Source organism: Cervus elaphus, chromosome 19 (assembly GCF_910594005.1).
Source record: "Cervus elaphus chromosome 19, mCerEla1.1, whole genome shotgun sequence".
NCBI lineage: Eukaryota > Metazoa > Chordata > Mammalia > Artiodactyla > Cervidae > Cervus > Cervus elaphus.
The window spans coordinates 3,713,806-3,732,495 of NC_057833.1; the positions used below are offsets into that span (position 1 = coordinate 3,713,806).

General features: G+C 42.4%; 2 non-coding genes across 2 annotated transcripts; one reads left to right on the forward strand and one right to left on the reverse strand.

Annotated features, from left to right (window-relative positions):
- Positions 1-651: 651 nt before the first annotated feature.
- TRNAG-UCC lies at positions 652-724 on the reverse strand. Its single transcript has one exon. It is a non-coding gene; the product is annotated as a tRNA-Gly (tRNA).
- A 13,217-nt stretch (positions 725-13,941) lies between these two features.
- On the forward strand, positions 13,942-14,048 carry LOC122676187. The gene has a single exon (XR_006335472.1). It is a non-coding gene; the product is annotated as a U6 spliceosomal RNA (small nuclear RNA).
- Positions 14,049-18,690: the final 4,642 nt, after the last annotated feature.

Genomic DNA, 18,690 nt, shown 5'->3' on the forward strand with positions numbered 1-18,690 from the left:
TTGTCTAAGCGTTAAGTCGAGTCCGACTCTTTGCAACCCCACTGACTGTAGCAGGATAGTCTTAGACAAAATGGCGGCCCAGCAAGTAGCACCCTCGGCTGATTCCTGTTTCCTCTGCGTATCATGGGTGTATCTGTATCAGAAGGTGATTTGCTGGGCTGTGATCTCTGTCACATAATTGTGTATATGGGTTTTGTTGAATGGACAAGTTTGCCTTTGATCTTATTTATCGACAAGAATAAACACATCTCTCAGCACATCTGGAATGTGCCCTACATTCAAGATGAACACTGCACAAATAATACAAATGTCTTACAAACATTGTCCTTGTCTGTTTGGGTGTGGGCATGACAGGCTGGTTCAAAGCTGGACTTTTGAGAAAAATTATAAAAACTTTGCTTTTAACTGTGCCTCAATTTTTAATAACTTTGTGATCTTAGGTAAGTTACTCAACCTCTCAGAGACTTTTATCATGCAAAATGGCTGTAATAATACTACGGATTAAATGAGACTGTGTTTATAAAGCATCCAGAAAATGTAGGCACTAAGTAATATAAATTATTATGATTCTTTTTTTACAAATATTTGTTTATTATTATTTTAAATTTTATTTGGCTGCACCGGGTCTTAGTTGCGACATGTGGGATCTAGTTCCCTGACCAGGGATTGAACCTGGGTCCCCTGCATTGGAAGTGCAGAGTCTTAGCCACTGGGCCACCAGGGAAGTCCCTATTGTGATCCTTTGATCTTTAAAAGCAGCTTTGGTCAACTTTGCTTTGGCAAACTGAAAAAAAAAGTGCTGTTAGATACATTCTGATTGATAAATAAAATAACAAGCCAGGTTAGTCTTCCTTTAACTAAGGAGGCCAAAAATCAGTTTAAGAAACTTAAGCTTTGACTATTGCTTATCAGGTAAGCCATGGCATTTCTGAGATTGCCAGGGCTCTGCTGATTCTGTTTTGTCATGAAACTGGTCACATGTCACCCAGTCCACCACTCAAGGTAGTGCCAGAATCGCCTCCCAGAAAGTCAGCTCTGCTAGGAGGGTATCAGTTGTAGGAATCCTCACTCCAGCACATGGCATTTACCATGGACCTAAATCCTCACTCATCCTGTTGCTCATCTTGTTACTCCCCCTGACTCCACCCCACCCTAAGTGGTCTTACCCCTAGACCTCACTCTAGAGGAAGAAGGCAGAATAGTCTTCCACCAAAATAAATAGGGCTTCCCAGGTGGTAGTAGAGGTAAAGAACTCGCCTGCCAACGCAGGAGATGCAAGAGATGCAGGTTCAATCCCTGGGTCAGGAAGATCCCCTGAAGGAAATGGCAACCCACTCCAGTATTCTTGCCTGGAGAATCCCCAGGGCAGGGTCGCAAAGAGTCGGACACAACCGAAGCGACTTGGCACAAAATAGATACTGAGTGGGAAAATTTTCTCACTGTAGAGGTTTCAATCACTCAGAGATTTCTGTCTTTGAGTTGCCAGGGTGTGAGCTGAAATGAGTGGATTTAGGGACTTGAGTTTGGAAGCCTCTGGTGTTATGAAGGAGTCTGTCATAAAGTGGGAGCCTGGATTTCAGAGCCCAGCTGGGACACACATGTTATTTGCATCTATAACCACATGAAAGGTGATGAACAACTCAAGTGAGTTTTGCCAACAAATAGAAACATTTACCACGCAGCAGTTATAACAGTCAAAATATTAAGAAATGGTTAGAAATTAATGAGTACATTCACAAGACTATTCTAGATTAGTTGATCTCATCAGAATTCTTTGACTTGGAATTCTGGCCTAGGAAATCTAGATTTTAAGAACACACCATAAGGTTAAGAATATCTTTTTTAAAATAATACTGATGAAAGATGGCTGATTAAGCAATTGCATTCCCTCTCATTAAAACAGATATAAAGGGATTTTTAAAAATTAAAAAGAGGAGGAAATCACTATAGCAACAAAATGTTAGAAGCTGAAAGATAAGAGAATTGGTTTCTGAGTCAGCAAATTGAGAAAGCTAAATCCTAAACTAATAGAGAAGAAAACCAAGAAGCAATTCAATTCCCAGGATTGGACCGCCCCAAAGTCTCTTTCCCAAATGCAACTTAGCCAACTGCCTCTCTTCAAAACAGCAAAAGACTTGAGGTTTTTCTCTGCAGAGGATAAGGGTCTCTAAGCCAGAATTTAGGGCAGTCAGCATAATTAAGATTGGAATATACTATACTGAAAGCAGAGACATTGGAATAAAGGTTTGTATAATGAAGTGCAATAATTCCCCAGTTCATATTCAACTCTCAGAACACTGGCAGCCAAGTATAGCTAAGCTGTTTAGGCAAGAAAATAGATGTTTCCTCCCTGAAAAACTTAGAGCAAGGAAAAGGACCTAAGGGCTATGACATTTCCCGTTACATAAATGGCCCAGGCAGAACCCTCTAGAGTAAAGGCTGAATTTAACAAGATTATCCATGGCACGTCTTCCCATCAGCTTTACAATATGAGTGAAGGGTAAGGATTATCAAATATATGAAGAAAGCAAGCCTCTACCAAAGAATATAGAGACACAACACACAAAGTGAAAACATTCACCTAGAGAGGAAACAGACTACAGAAAAATAAAAGCTCCTCCCACCTAAAAGCTATTATTAGCATCTTTAGAGAAATAAAAAGAGTTATACAAATATGATGCTTAAAAAGAAAAAAAAGAATCTTATGAGAACAAAAAAGAAATTCCTGGTGGTCCATGGTTAAGAATCTGCCTTCCCGAGTTCGATCCCTGGGTTGGGAAGATCCTCTGGAGAAGGAAATGGCAACCCACTCCAGTACTCTTGTCTGGAAAATCCCATGGACAGAGGAGCCTGGCAAGCTGCAGTACATGGGGTGGCAAAGAGTCAGACATGACTGAGCGACTTCACTTTCACTTTGTTTCCAATGCAGGGGACACAGGTTTGATCCCTGGTCAAGAAGCTAGGATCCCATATGCCACGGAGCAACTAAGTCTGTGCATCGCAACTAGAGAAAGCCAGAGCACTGCAATGAAAGCTCTGTGCAGCCAAAAAAAAAAAAAATTACATAAATAACAGAAAAAAAAAGAACTGGAAATTTAAAATATGATCACTTGTTAAAAAACTAATAGGACAGAAGGTCTAAGGTGATAAAGTTGAAGAACTCTCAGAAAGCAAAGCCAAAAGACAAAGAAAAGGATGATAGGAAAGAAAACAGAAGACAATCAGAGGATCTTTTGGAAGATCTTTTGCCTTCTAATAAGTAGGCATTCCAGAGAGAAAAGAATTAGGAATAGGGAGGAACTCAATAAATCAACCATTTACGAAGATTTCCAAAACCAAGGAACACAAGCTGCCAGATTGATAGGGTCCAACAAATACCTGGTATAAAGGATTAAAACAGACCAGCGCCAAAGCACATGACTGAGAAACTGAAGAACCCAATAGAAATAGGAGAAAATCCAACCAGCTTTTACAGGGAAAAGCATATCATCCAAGGTATCATCCAAAAAAACAGGAGTCCAAAGATTGGAAGACAGTATGAGATGGTAATTATTAATCCTCACAAGAGATGGAATACCACTTTGGTTTCTACAAAATAAAGTGAAACAGTAAAAACTCTAGGGGAATGCTTGCAGAAGAAATCCTAATTCCAAATCATACATCTGTAGCACAGGGAAACGGAAGCAAGCACTGAATGTCTTTTTGTTTTTAAGATTGATTAATTAGTTTTTTTTGACTGTGCTGGGTCTTCGTTGCTGCCTACGGGCTTTCTCGAGTTGCAGCGAGCGGGGCTACCCTTAGTTGCAGTGTGTGGGCTTCTCATTGCAGTGGCTTCTCTCTCTGTGAAGCACAGGCTCCAGATGACCGGGCTTCAGTAGTTGTGGCACATGGGCTTAGTTGCTCTGAAGCGTGTGGGATCTTCCTGAACCAGGGATGAAACCAGTGTCCTTGGCATTGCAAGGCAGATTCTTCATGACTGGATCACCAGGGGAGCCCAGGTGCTCAATGTTTTAGGGATGAATTGAGAAATAGATGATAGCAGGGATTTCTTCTTCACCCTTGGATTTCAACAAAGCTACAATCATAATGGCTAACCCAGGCCACACACCTCATTGAACACTTCTAACACACATTAGCTTGTGTCTTCTTCATGACAATCCAAATAGGCAGAAATTACTAAGAGAATGTTAATTAACTAAGTAATTTACAAGGTCACATAAAGTTGGTAGAGAGGAGAATCCAAGCTCTAAAACCCATTCTTTTAACTGCTATACCTTGCAGCCTTGGGAGATAATGTTCATATTTAAATATTTCAATCACAGTTTTTTAAAGCTCAATATTTCTGCCAACACTGACTTCTTAGAGACAGCAAAAATATGTACATGAGAACTTTATTTTATATCTTTATATTGTGAGAGAGGATGAGGAAAGAGGGAGATTAAAGTTATTAAAACGAAATACCAGTTCATGATTTTTCAGAAAAGAATACCTTGGTTTGCTGGCAGGATTTCTAGGAAAACTTGAAGAAAAGGAGAGCCTCAAAGACAAGGATCCAAAGAGAGTAGCAATATTTTAGTTTTAGCTGGCCTACCACTCACTGACTCAGTGACACCAATGCCCAGACCAACAAGAGACTTTTGTACGAGGCTTTTGTAAGCCTGCCTGGCAGCCATTTTTAGGTACACAAGCCTCCCCATACTGAATTTTCCATATTAATGTGTTTCCATTGTTCTCAGCTGGGCTACAGTAACTCTAGCCCTTTTCCAGATGTTTCCTGACATCAACATCCAAGATGTGCTGGCCAGCTGTCTTTAAAATTGCGGGAATTCTGTGCTGTGCGCATTAGTTATGCAAATGGAAAAGCAAGGACAAGGAGCCAATGCAGAGGATAAAAAAGAACCAGGGGAGGGATTGGATCAGGGCTTTACTGGCATATGTGGGTATGTAGAAAGCCAAACCGGCAAGCTGGCTTTGATCAAAACCCCCAGCAGCATTCCTCACCTCGGCCCACGCAGCGGGGTCAGTGTCCGAAGTTCCCAGGTCAGCCCAGGGTTTTTGGAACCTTCCTCACGGTTTTGGTGACTTAACAGGGACACACGAAATACCCACAGATCTATCCACCCTCTAAACGGTTTCTGCTTTGTTCTACTTTGTCAACAGAAAAATAGCTGCCTAGACCAGAGAACAAAGTGTAATCCTCAGTCAATTAATTTGAAAAAAAAAAAAGGGAGGTGGTGGTGGTGGGCAGGCAAATGAGTTTAGAAAAACCAGGTTAAACAAAGTTAAGCAATTCCCTTTCCCAAAATACTCTCGGGGTCTCTGAAATATTCATGCACACCTTGAATATTGAAAGAAATTGTATCTCAGAGGACGAGAACCCACCTGAGGAAATCTGGACAAGAGGCTTCTCAGCCCCAGTCACCCTCTGAAACCTCAAACTCAAACTCCCCATCAATGGAACAACTGTCCACATTCCTAACCCTCACACATCCATTCCTGAACTCACCGCCTTTCCCACCTCCTCAGCCTCCAGCCTCCCCTTCCTGGCATATGGAGGTACCATCATCAGGCTCCTGAATGAGAACGGTAGCAGTCATCTTCCCTGTCTCCTTTGTCCTCCTCTCCATCCTCCCCTATCTAATCTAACTTTGTAGTAAAGGACAACTGCTTTGTCTTCCTAGAATCTCCATGGTACAGATCACCAACCTCAGACCTGAACCCCTAGGTAAAGATTGGGCATTTCCTTTTGGGCCACTAAAGAACACTTATCCGGGCTTGTCAATGCCTGAATTCATGTGTTCCTATTCAACAGGCATCCTTTCCCAACCCTTTGTCACCCTCAGTGGTATAGAATCGGAATCACTATGTTTTCAAAGAGGCTGGAGGACATTTTCTTGTTTTTTTCATTAAAAATTTTTATTTATTTATTTATTTGGCTGCACTGGCTCTTAGTTGCCGCACTCAAACCCGCAGTTGCAGCAAGTGGGATCTAGTTCCTTGACTTGAATCCCGGGTCCCTTGCATTGGGAGCTCAGAGTCTTAGCCACTGGACCAACAAGGAATTCTCTGTCTGTTTTGTTTTTAATTGTTGTAAAATATATGTAGCATAACATTTGCCCTCTTATTCAGTTTTAAATGAGTCCATTCACATTGTTGTACAACCAATCTCCAAAACTCTTTTTCCTATTGCAGAGCTGAAATTCTGTAGTCATTAAATAGCTCTCCATTTCACTCTCCCCCTAGCCCCTTCTGTTTTTAACAATCACCATTCTACTTTCTCATAAGTAGGATCATAGAAAATCTTTTTTGTGGCTAGCTTATTTCACTTTAGCATACTGTTTTCAAGGTTCATCTATGTTACAGCATGTGTCAGACCCCACTGTATGTAAACACATTTTATCTATTCATCTATCAATGGATGCTTGGGTTGCTTCCACCTTTTGGCTATTATGAATAATACTACTAGGAACATGGGTGTACAAATATCCTTTTGGGACTTTTCTTTCAATTCATGTGGATATATACTCAGAAGCAGAATTGCTGGATTATAGGATAAATTTATTTTTAATAGATTTTAACCTAGGGTAGGTTACTTCTGTGCTTTGGCTTCCTCATCTGTAAATTAGATTTAATTATAGACTTACAGAATGGGAAAGACTAGAAATCTCTTAAAGAAAATTAGAGATACCAAGGGAAAATTTCATGCAAAGATGGGCTCAATAAAGGACAGAAATTGTATGGACCTAACAAAAGCAGAAGATATTAAGAAGAGGTGGCAGAATACACAGAAGAACTGTACAAAAAAGATCTTCATGACTCAGATAATCACGAGGGTGTGGTCACTCACCTAGAGCCAGACATCCTGGAATGTGAAGTCAAGTGGGCCTTAGAAAGCATCTCTAGGAACAAAGCTAGTGGAGGTGATGGAATTCCAGTTGAGCTATTTCAAATCCTAAAAGATGATGCTGTGAAAGTGCTGCACTCAATATGCCAGCAAATTTGGAAAACTCAGCAGTGGCCACAGGACTGGAAAAGGTTAGTTTTCATTCCAATCCCAAAGAAAGGCAATGCCAAGGAATGTTCAAACTACCACACAATTGCACTCATCTCACACGCTACCAAAGTACTGCTCAAAATTCTCCAAGCCAGGCTTCAGCAATACGTGAACCGTGAACTTCCAGATGTTCAAGCTGGTTTTAGAAAAGGCAGAGGAACCAGGGATCAAATTGCCAACATCCGCTGGATCATCAAAAAAGCAAGAGAGTTCCAGAAAAACATCTCTTTCTGCCTTATTGACTGTGCCAGAGCCTTTGACTGTGTGGACCACAATAAACTGTGGAAAATTCTGAAAGAGATGGGAATACTAGACCACCTGACCTGCCTCTTGAGAAACCTGTATGCAGGTCAGGAAGCAACAGTTAGAACTGGACATGGAACAACAGCCTGGTTCCAAATAGGAAAAGGAGTACATGAAGGCTGTGTATTGTCACCCTGCTTATTTAACTTATATGCAGAGTACATCATGAGAAACGCTGGCTGGAGGAAGCACAAGCTGGAATCAAGATTGCTGAGAGAAATATCAATAACCTCAGATATGCAGATGACACCACCCTTATGGCAGAAAGTGAAGAGGAACTAAAGAGCCTCTTGATGAAAGTGAAAGAGGAGAGTGAGAAAGTTGGCTTAAAGCTCAACATTTAGAAAACTAAGATCATGGCATCCAGTCCCATCACTTCATGGGAAATAGATGGGGAAACAGTGGAAACAGTGTCAGACTTTTTTTGGGGGGACTCCAAAAATCACTGCAGATGGTGATTGCAGCCATGAAATTAAAAGACGCTTACTCCTTGGAAGGAGAGTTATGACCAACCTAGACAGCATATTAAAAAGCAGAGACATTACTTTGCCAACAAAGGTCCATCTAGTCAAGGCTATGGTTTTCCCAATGGTCATGTATGGATATGAGAGTTGGACTGGGAAGAAACCTGAGTGCCGAAGAGTTGATGCTTTTGAACTATGATGTTGGAGAAGACTCTTGAGAGTCCCTTGGACTGCAAGGAGATCCAACCAGTCCGTCCTAAAGGAGACCAGTCCTGGGTGTTCATTGGAAGGACTGATGCTGAAGCTGAAACTCCAATACTTTGGGCACCTCATGCAAAGAGTTGACTCATTGGAAAAGACCCTGATGCTGGGAGGGATTGGGGGCAGGAGGAGAAGGGGACGACAGAGGATGAGATGGCTAGATGGCATCACTGACTCGATGGACATGAGTTTGGGTGGACTCCAGGAGTTGGTGATGGACAGGGAGGCCTGGCGTGCTGCATGGGGTAGCAAAGAGTCGTACACAACTGAGCGACTGAACTGAACTGAACTGAACTGATAGACTTATAGGGTCATTGTGAAGATTCAGTGAATTAATATCCACAAAACACTTATAAAATATTATCATTATCTCCTTTTAACACAGGAAGAAATTGAGGCATTAAGAAGTTAAGTAACTTGCCCGAGTTCACATACCTAGAAAAGAGCAGAGCCAGGATATAAATCCAGGTTCATAGACAAAAGTCTGTCCTCTTTATCATCATGCCAGAGTAGTTTCACTTCTCAGCTTTGATGAACGCCAGTCAAGGTGATTATGTTTTAATTCAATTACATGGACACAGTTTGGGAGAAAGATGGGGGAGGGGAAAGGGAAGAAGTTTTACGTACTTGGGGGGTACCAATCAGAATCTTGACATAACAGTCAAAAGTACATGAAATCAGTAGTAAAATGAAATAATTTTTTTTATTATTATTAGCACAATGTCAGAAAAGATTGAAGCCAAGTAGATTAATTTCTGTGTTATTTTTGAGTCGCCAAGTGTCAGTAGCTTCTAGAGTGTATGTTGGTGAGTTGGAGTGAGGCTACAAGAGTCCATGTGTGTTTCCGGGAAGTAGGGGTGGGCATTATTGAATCCTGACTCCCATCACCTCATCAGCCATTTGACGTTCACTAGGAAGTTTTTTTCTCTTTCCCTTCTCTTCTTAGAGGCTTACATGAAGACCACTTTTACAGGAAATAAGTGCCCAAGATGGAGAAGGATGTGTAACATCTTTAATCAGTAGGGGTAACATTTTATAACTAAATCACACCTTTAAGCTTAGTACTTATATTTCTTTATATCAGTATTTCCAACAACCGTAGAAATAGCTAACAAGTTTCCCAGCAATCCTGCTTATCGCCTGGAGAACGTACACAAAAGAGATAAGTGACCGATTCAGAGAGCTTAGGATTACACTCTGGGCTGTCAGGAAGATGAGCTCATGGATAAATTTGGTGGTGTGGTCTGAATGAAAGTGGTTCGGGCCAGCCAGATGCTTCACCAGTACCACCAATGTCTGAGCGACAACACGTGTGAGTGTGTGCTGTGAGAGGGACACTAGAACTTCTTATCCTGTTTTATAGAGAGAAATCTACCTCTGCTCTAAGGCACACCCAGCCGAACCACTAGTTTCCATCCTTCGCAGACATCTCCCCTCAACCTTCATCCCTGGGCTTCCATCCAGTCACCCTCCTGACCCTGCTTTTTGCCCATGGCCAACCACGGGCCAACTCTCATAGTCCTTGTGATTTTCACCACACCTACCCTCTCAGCAGCACCAGTTGATTGGGCTTTTTTTTGTTTTTTTAATATTTCTTTTTATTTATTTGGCTGTGGTGGGCCTTAGTTGCAGCATGTGGCATCTTTAGTTGCGGCATGTGGGATGTAGTTCCCTGACCAGGGATGGAACTTGGGCCCCCTGCATTGGGAGCACAAAGTCTTAGCCATTGGACCACCAGGGAAGTCCCCTAGTCTCTCTCTCTTGAAACACTTCCTTCTCTTGCTTCTGTGACACCACATTTTATACTCACCCCTCCAGCTCTTAGTCTTCTTCAACAGATTCTCTCCCTAGCTACCCGACCTTTTAAAGGTGTAGGGCCCCAGGGCCCACAGGAGTTTCTCCAGTACTGAGCTCACAGCCCTGCAGCACCGCTTGCTATTCACATGCCAGGTATGTCCTCACCGCTGGGAGCTGGGACCCCCTCTGCCTGGAACACTCTTCCCCTGGGAATCCATAGTGCTAACTTCCTCACTTCTTTAAAATCTTAAGATTCACCATCTCAGGAAGGCCTTCCTGACCTCCCTATTTAAGACCATAAGCCAGTTCCACCCCCTCACAATCCTAATTCTCCTCTTTCTTCCCTCTCTTTTTTGAAATGACTCTTGCCACCTTCTAGGATACTATATAACTGACTGCTCTAGCATCGGTATAGAATATATCCCCCGCATGTTCCTGGGGGCTCAGAAGGTAGAGGGTCTGAGGGCAGTGTGGAAGGCCCCGGTTCGATCTCCAGGTTGGGAAGATCCCCTAGAGCAGGGAATGCCTACTCACTCCAGCAGTCTTGCCTGGAGACCCCCACGGACAGAGGAGCCTGGCGGGCTACAGTCCACGAGGTCTCAAAGAGTCAGACACTACTGAGCGACTAACAAATACATTATAGGCACTCAATATATATTTTTAAAATAAATGATTCAGTCTCCATGCCAACAACAAACTCCATGTCACATTTATATCTCTAGCTCTCCTCCCTCTTCTGAGCTTCAAAACCATATGTTGAACTGACTGCTTGGCATTTGCATTTGGGTTTTTGAAAGGGATCTCAAAATTAGTATGACCCAAAATGAACTCCTGGTGAAATGCCATTTCAGCAATGGCAATACTGTACTCCAAGCTGCAGAGGCCAGAGTCCTGGGAATCATGGTTGATTCTGTTGCAGTGAAAAGGAAAAAAGAGGGATGTGTTTTTATTTTCCCTTTTCTGAGGACAAAGCTAAAGAGAACCATGAGCAAGTCTGAATGTTCTTAGTTTTTTTTTTTTTTACTTTAACTGCCCCTAATTCTGCATGTCTGTAACTAAGTTTGCTTTTCTGTCCCCTAAGTCTGCAACAGCTACATTTACACCTATTATCCTTTGACTCTATGCTAAATACATCCTGTAACACACAGGTAAGCATGTTACCCTTAAAACATTTTCTTCTCCTTATAGTTCCTTTTTACGTATCAGAAAGAAGGCCTCAGAACAGCCAGACTCAGTTACTGGGTTACTGACGCTAGCTTATGACTGTTTTTGAAGCAATGCAAGAGGAAAAAGACAATATCTTAACACCTTGGTTCCTCATCGCTGACTCCTGACTGTAACCTCCCATCAAGCCCCTAGACTCCTCATGGACAGGGGACACAGTTCTTGAGGCATGAGCCTACTGTGTTCTCCTCTCCACTGGCTGAGAATTAAAGCCACTTTTCTATTACCTCCAAACTCTGTCTCCATATTTTTTATTTGACTTCAGTTGGCTGAAAAAGTCAAGATTTTGGCCAGCAACAATTTCTCCCCTTTCCTGCTGCTTCGTATCCAGTCCGTCAGCAAGTGACATTCATTCTTCTTCTACACCGTATTCTCATAGGTCTACTGCTCACCTTCTCCACCGCCATCCAGCCATCTCATCCTCTGCCGTCCCCTTCTCCTCCTGCCCCCAATCCCTCCCAGCATCAGGGTCTTTTCAATGAGTCAGCTCTTCGCATCAGGTGGCCAAAGTATTGGAGTTTCAGCTTCAACATCAGTCCTTCCAATGAACACCCAGGACTGGTCTCCTTTAGGATGGACTGGTTGGATCTCCTTGCAGTCCAAGGGACTCTCAAGAGTCTTCTCCAACACCACAGTTCAAAACCATCAATTTTTCGGCACTCAGCCTTCTTTATAGACCAACTCTCACATCCATACACGACCACTGGAAAAAACACAGCCTTGACTAGATGGACCTTTGTTGGCAAAGTAATGTCTCTGCTTTTTAATATGCTGTCTAGGTTGGTCATAACTTTTCTTCCAAGGAGTAAGCGTCCTTTAATTTCATGGCTGCAATCACCATCTGCAGTGATTTTGGAGCCCAAAAATAAAGTCTGACACTGTTTCTACTGTTTCCCCATCTATTTCCCATGAAGTGATGGGACCAGATGCCATGATGTTAGTTTTCTGAATGTTGAGCTTTAAGCCAACTTTCTCACTCTCCTCTTTCACTTTCATCAAGAGGCTCTTTAGTTCCTCTTCACTTTCTGCCATAAGGGTGGTGTCATCTGCTTATCTGAGGCTATTGATACTTCTCCCAGCAATCTTGATTCCAGCTTGTGCTTCCTCCAGCCAGCGTTTCCCATGATGTACTCTGCATATAAGTAAAGTAAGCAGGGTGACAATATACAGCCTTGACATACTCCTTTTCCTATTTGGAACCAGGCTGTTGTTCCATGTCCAGTTCTAACTGTTGCTTCCTGACCTGCATATAGGTTTCTCAAGAGGCAGGTCAGGTGGTCTGGTATTCCCATCTCTTTCAAAATTTTCCACAGTTTATTGTGATCCACACAGTCAAAGGCTTTGGAATAGTCAATAAAGCAGAAAGAGATGTTTTCTGGAACTCTCTTGCTTTTTTGATGATCCAGCAGATGTTGGCAATTTGATCCCTGGTTCCTCTGCCTTTTCTAAAACCAGCTTGAACATCTGGAAGTTCACGGTTCATGTATTTCTGAAGCCTGGCTTGGAGAATTTTGAGCATTACTTTACTAGCGTGTGAGATGAGTGCAATTGTGTAGTAGTTCGAGCATTCTTTGGCATTGCCTTTCTTTGGGATTCTTTCCACATTACATATACTAATCACCTTGTATTTTAGTGATAGCATGGGGATTGTATTCTTTTCTTTTTTTTTTTTTAATTAGAATAGGTCAAAAGTAGTTCATTGGCAACAAGCAAAATGTTTTCATCCACCAGTTTCTAAGGCTAGAGTAACATAGCTGATTTAGACTCTATTGGTTCTACCCTTAATTCTTAGACATACTGGTCTATGAAAATCAATGAGGAAATGTAGGCAAAGGGGAAAGCTATAGAAACCTTCACTAAATCCTTAAAGAAGAAAGGGTGGGGATCTGATAAGTAGTTGACTTTGTTTTCCTCTTACCCTGAATGGATTTTTGAGCAGAAGAAGAGATTGCATGGAATTAAAAAAATTTTTTTTGAAAAACCTTGGTGGAGAGGCGTCTATCTGAATCCAGTGAGGAGGACCAAAAATATTGCTTAAAAGGCCTTTGTAAAAAAGGTAGGCATAGGTCTTGTGCAGAGTGGGCAGGCTGAGTAAGGGAGAGCCGGAAATCCAGAGTCCTGTTACTGCCTCATGCGGTTACAAAAGCACAAGGGTGAACTTTGAAGCTCACAAGGGAAGTGATTTGTTGAGGGGTGGGGAAGATTGTGGGAAAAGTCGAACAAGTGTTTAGAAACATAAGGGTTTATAAAAGAACTTGAGATGTTTGTAGATGTCCTTTGCTGTAGGACGGGCTTCCCTGGTGGCTCAGATGGTAAAGAATCTGCCTGCAGTGCAGGAGACCCGGGTTTGATCCCTGGGTCGGGAAGATCCCCTGGAGAAGGAAATGGCAACCCACTCCAGGATGCTTGCCTGGAGGATTCCATGGACAGAGGAGTCTGGCGGGCCACAGTCCACGGGGTCGCAAAGAGTCGGAGACGGCTGAGTGACTGATACTGCACTGCTACTAACCACGGGCTTGTGTGTGCGCGTGCTCAGCCGCACTGGCTCTCGGCCGCCCCATGGACTCTCCAGGCAAGAATACTGGAGTGGGTTGCCATTTCCTCCTCCAGGGATCTTCCTGACCAAGGGATCAAGCCATGTCTCTGTAGGGATCAAGCCATGTCTCTGTTCCCTGCCCTGGCAGGTGGATTCAATAACAATAGCAAAAACTGGTGGGGACCCCCAAGGGAACTACAACGTATTTGCAATGTTTCATCATGCTTTACTTTGGTGGGAATGAGCAGGGGAGCCTCACCAACATTGTCTTTCCCCCAGATTTGCTTACAAAGAAAACACTGGTGCTCGCTTCGGCAGCACATATACTAAAATTGGAACGATACAGAGAAGATTAGCATGGCCCCTGCGCAAGGATGACACGCAAATTCGTGAAGCGTTCCATATTTAAAAAAAAAAAAAAAAAAAAGAAAACACTGGCAATAAAGAGCATGGTCCTACTGTAGAGCGTAGGAAACATGGCATATATAGCATAGCATGTATTCAATATCCTGGGATAAACCACAGTGGAAAAGAATACGAAAAAGAATATATATGTACATATAAATATATTGTAAATCATTTACAATGTGTAAACACATTGTGAATCACCTATACCTCAATAAAATAAAATTTAAAAATAAAAGAATTTTAAAATGTTACCCTAGCAATTATTATGGGCCATTTATTGATTACTTGTTAGGCAAATGGCCTGGTCTTATTTACTGCCTCCTAGAGGTTAAGACTACTTTGCAATTATATGGGGTTTCTGTCCCTTTGAAAGCAGCTTGACTTCCGTTATCTCACTTTATAAGCTTTGAAGGCTAGAGTAATGAATAGAGTCTTTAAAAACAATGAAAATTAACAAGAACAACAACAAAAAAAAAGATTACGAACTGATTGTTTACAAAAACTACTTACAAGAACAACTCTTTTGACTGTGTTGATTGACAAAGGGTAAGCCTCCTGGATAATCATTACTTTTTGTCTCTGATGGGTGTGTTGAATAGTAATTATCAGAAAGAGCAAAGTTGAATAGCTCTTTTAAGCTTCTACAAGGAGCTGGAGCAAATCCAGAGGAGAAAACTTCTGCTGAGGGATAAAAGATTTGTGTTCCAGATACAGTGAAACTTAGGCATCTGCCCTCTGGTGCCCAAGTGGTGAAGGACAAGGGTGACAATTCAAGGTAACCAGTTTGTAAATGTGAAATACTTTAATTATAGATTAGGTGTGGAGAGGGTATAGTGAAGGAGAATATGCTCAGTTTGAGGTAAAGACATTAAAATTCATATTTTGGAAGGTCTCAAGGTTTAGAAAAAATATTAGTAACTTGTGAGTGTTCAGATATTTTCTAAGAGTTTGTTTCCTCCCAAGATTTATATCACTGTTAGTAAAACAAGTAACATTATTATCCTCATTTTGGAAAAAGAACAGAAATGATCATACCATCAAGATTCTATTTATACTGAAAAATAAGTGAACAGGGGACTTACGTGAAATTTCATCCCTTGAACTACCTTCTTAGGGAAAATAGACCATCAACCCACATCTATCATTAAATCACTCGCTCTTTTGCCTGATGCGTCTTTATTGAAACTGAGCTGTGGCTGTTCAGTCGCCCAGTCTTGTCCGACTCTTTGCGACGCCATGGACTGCAGACGCCAGGCTTCCCTGTCCTTCACCATCTCCCAAAGCTTGTTCAAAGCTCATGTCCACTGAGTTGGTAATGCCACCCAGCCACCTCATCTTGTCATCCCCTTCTCCTCTTGCCTTCAACCTGTTAGGTCGTTAGAATAGGAAACAGGAGTCCAGAATGGCGGCGGCTAAAAGACAAAGAGAAGAGCCCTCGAAAATAGAACAAAGGAAGGTCCGAGGACCAGAGTGAAGACCTCAGGTGGAACAAACAGCACTCCTGGCTAGCTCAGTTTGCATAGGGCAGGCCCAGGAGGAGGAAAAGACATAAAAAGAGGAGCCAAAACTCCCTCTCTCCCCCGCGCGCTGAGGCACCCCTCTCTTTGCGTCTCTGGGTCGACATGCCCTCACGCCTTGAGGGTGGATTTTCCTGCTATTACCTAAATAAAATAGAGCTATAACACGGAGCTGTAACACTGATCTGTCTAAGAGCTATGACACAGTCTGTCCAAGACCCGAGAACCGCGACACACTGTGGACTTTAATGTCCGTCGCTCCAAATCTTTGTTGTGACGAGACAGAACCGAGGAGCATACACTCGCCTGACAAATCTTTCCCAGCATCATGGTCTTTTCCAATGAGTTGGCTCTTTGCATCAAGTGGCCAAAGTATTGGAGCTTCAGCTTCAGCATCACTTCTTCCAATGAATAGAAGGATTAATTTCCTTTAGGACGGACTGGCTGGATCTCCTTGCAGTCCAAGGAACTCTCAAGAGTCTTCTCCAGCACCACAGTTCAAAGGCATCAGTTCTTTGGCACTCAGCCTTTTTTTTTTTTTGTCCTGCTCTTACATCCGTACATGACTACTGGAAAAATCATAGCTTTGACCAGACGGACCCTTGTAGGCAAAGTAAGGTCTCTGCTTTTTAATATGCTGTCTAGGTTTGCCATTGCTTGTCTTCTAAGGAGCAAGCTTTATTTTCTCCTTATTTTTTAAATTTCATGGCTGCAGCCACCGTCCACCATGATTTTGCAGACCAGGAAAATAAAGTCTGACACTGTTTCCATTATTTCTCTATCTATTCGCCATGAAGTAATGGGACCAGATGCTATGATCTTGGGTTTTTGAATGTTGAGTCTTAAGCCAACTTTTTAACTCTCCTCCTTCACCTTCGATCAAGAGGCTCTTTAATTCCTCTTCTGCTTTCTGCCATAAGGGTGGTGTCACCTGCATATCTGAGGTTATTGATATTTCCTCCCAAAATCTTGATTCCAGGTTGTGCTTCATCCAGCCTGGCATATCACATGATGTAATCTGCATATAAGTTAAATAAGCAAGGTTACAATATATAGCCTTGACATACTCCTTATCTGGTCCTAGAGATTTTTTAAAAGTCTATGTGACTATCAGATAATTAAAGGGCCTTCCAAAGTAACCTCATTCCCTGGAGAAGGGAATGGCAACCCACTCCAGTATTCTTGCTGGAGAATTCCGAGGACATAGGAGCCTGGCAGGGCTACAGTCCATGGGGTTTCAAAGAGTCAGACAGGACTGAGTGACTAACATTCCCTTCCAAAGTAATCTCATACTCTCTCTACCTCCCTTTTTTGCATAATGACATCAAACTTGGAATTCAAGATCTCAAGGAACTGGGATTGTTCTCTTGGAAGCAGATGAGGAAAAAGGAATTGAGGAAGAAAAGGAAGCAGATGGCAGGAAGTGAGAGATTATTGCCAACCACTCACTCAGCCATAAGGTTCCAGCCATACGGTTGTTGTTTTTATTCAGTTGCTAAGCCATGTCCTATTCTTTGCGACCCCATGGACTGCAGCACGCCAGGCTTCCTTATCCTTCACCATCTCCTGGAGTTTGCACAAACTCATGTCCATTGAGTCAGTGATGCCATCCAACCATCTCATCCTCTGTTGCCCCTTTCTCCTCCTGTCCTCAATCTTTCCCAGCATCAGGGTCTTTTCCATAAGTCAGCCATAGGGTACGGCGGGCCAATAAACTCCACTCTCACCACCAGCTCAATAATTCCCTGGCCAGGGGTGAAACTGGGCCCCCTGCATTGGGGTGGAGTGGAGTCCTAACCAGTGGACTACAGGGAAGTCCCTCTATCTTCCTAACTTGACTAATTTTTTTTTTTAAAAAGGAAAAAAAAAGCAGCATTTAATACTTCCCAATGGCCTAAAAATCTGGTGAAAGTCATGGACAGTTACCTGCCCCGCCCTGCAAAGGGACACACATAATTTTATGTGCAGTTTCAGGAGGCGCATGGACACCATGAAGCTCTCTAAAGATCCCAGGTGTAGAATCTCAGTTTCTATCTGCTGTGAAAGATTCCCCCTTCCTTACCTGGGCTTTTTGGCTAGGTTCTCTTTCTCAGATACACAGAACTGTGAGGATGGAAAGCATTTTTTTCAATTGTGCTACTGAGGCAACTAGACATAAAGAACTCGCATGCTGGCCCCAAATCCTGGAATGTGAGGAACAGAACTAGAGGCTCCACCAACATTTTTCACACTAACCTCATACTGCCTCTGAATATCTTCCTGCCCCTTTGAAGTCAGTTAATACCAACTCCAAAACAGTCCCAAAACCCACTCTAAAACTACCTTCTTCATAGCACCTTATTCTCTCTACTCTTCTCCCTTTATTTATGTTCATGCAATATTGGCTTTTCTTGAAACAAAAGCAGGAAAAATACAATCAGAAACCAGATTGGAACTGAAAAATCAATTCAAAATAACAAGTCTGTTTTAGCTACAGAGGTGTCTATGCCTCTTTGTCAGGGTTCATTTTATGTTCAGCTGTGCTGTTTGCTCATTTGTGGAGAATCTTTGGGCTGGACCCGTGAACTAATACCTACTCACTTTGAGTAGAAGGTTGGGTTGAATCCTCTGGAGGCATTCTTGTATCATTCTCCCCAATTCCTCTTCCAGTGCTGGATCATACATCACAATCGAGTGTAGAGTTTTTTAAGTTATGAAAAGAGGTGAGCTGAGATGAGCCTGCTGCAGGTTTATGACCTTGGAATCAGGCTTCTGGGCATGCAAACAGGGATGAGAATCGTGCTGTGATGCTATGTGCAAGGAATCAACATCATTACTAGTCGTGGAAGCCTGGAAGAATACTAAAGTTGTTTCATAGTTTGTAGCTCAGTAACAGGTATGCTTAAAATTCTCCAAGCCAGGCTTGGAACATGAACTGTGAACTTCCAGATGTTCAAGCTGGTTTTAGAAAAGGCAGAGGAACCAGAGATCAAATTGCCAACATCCACTGGATCATTGAAAAAGCAAGAGAGTTCCAGAAAAACATCTATTTCTGCTTTATTGACTATGCCAAAACCTTTGACTGTGTGGATCACAATAAACTGTGGAAAATTCTGAAAGAGATGGGAATACCAGAGCACCTGACCT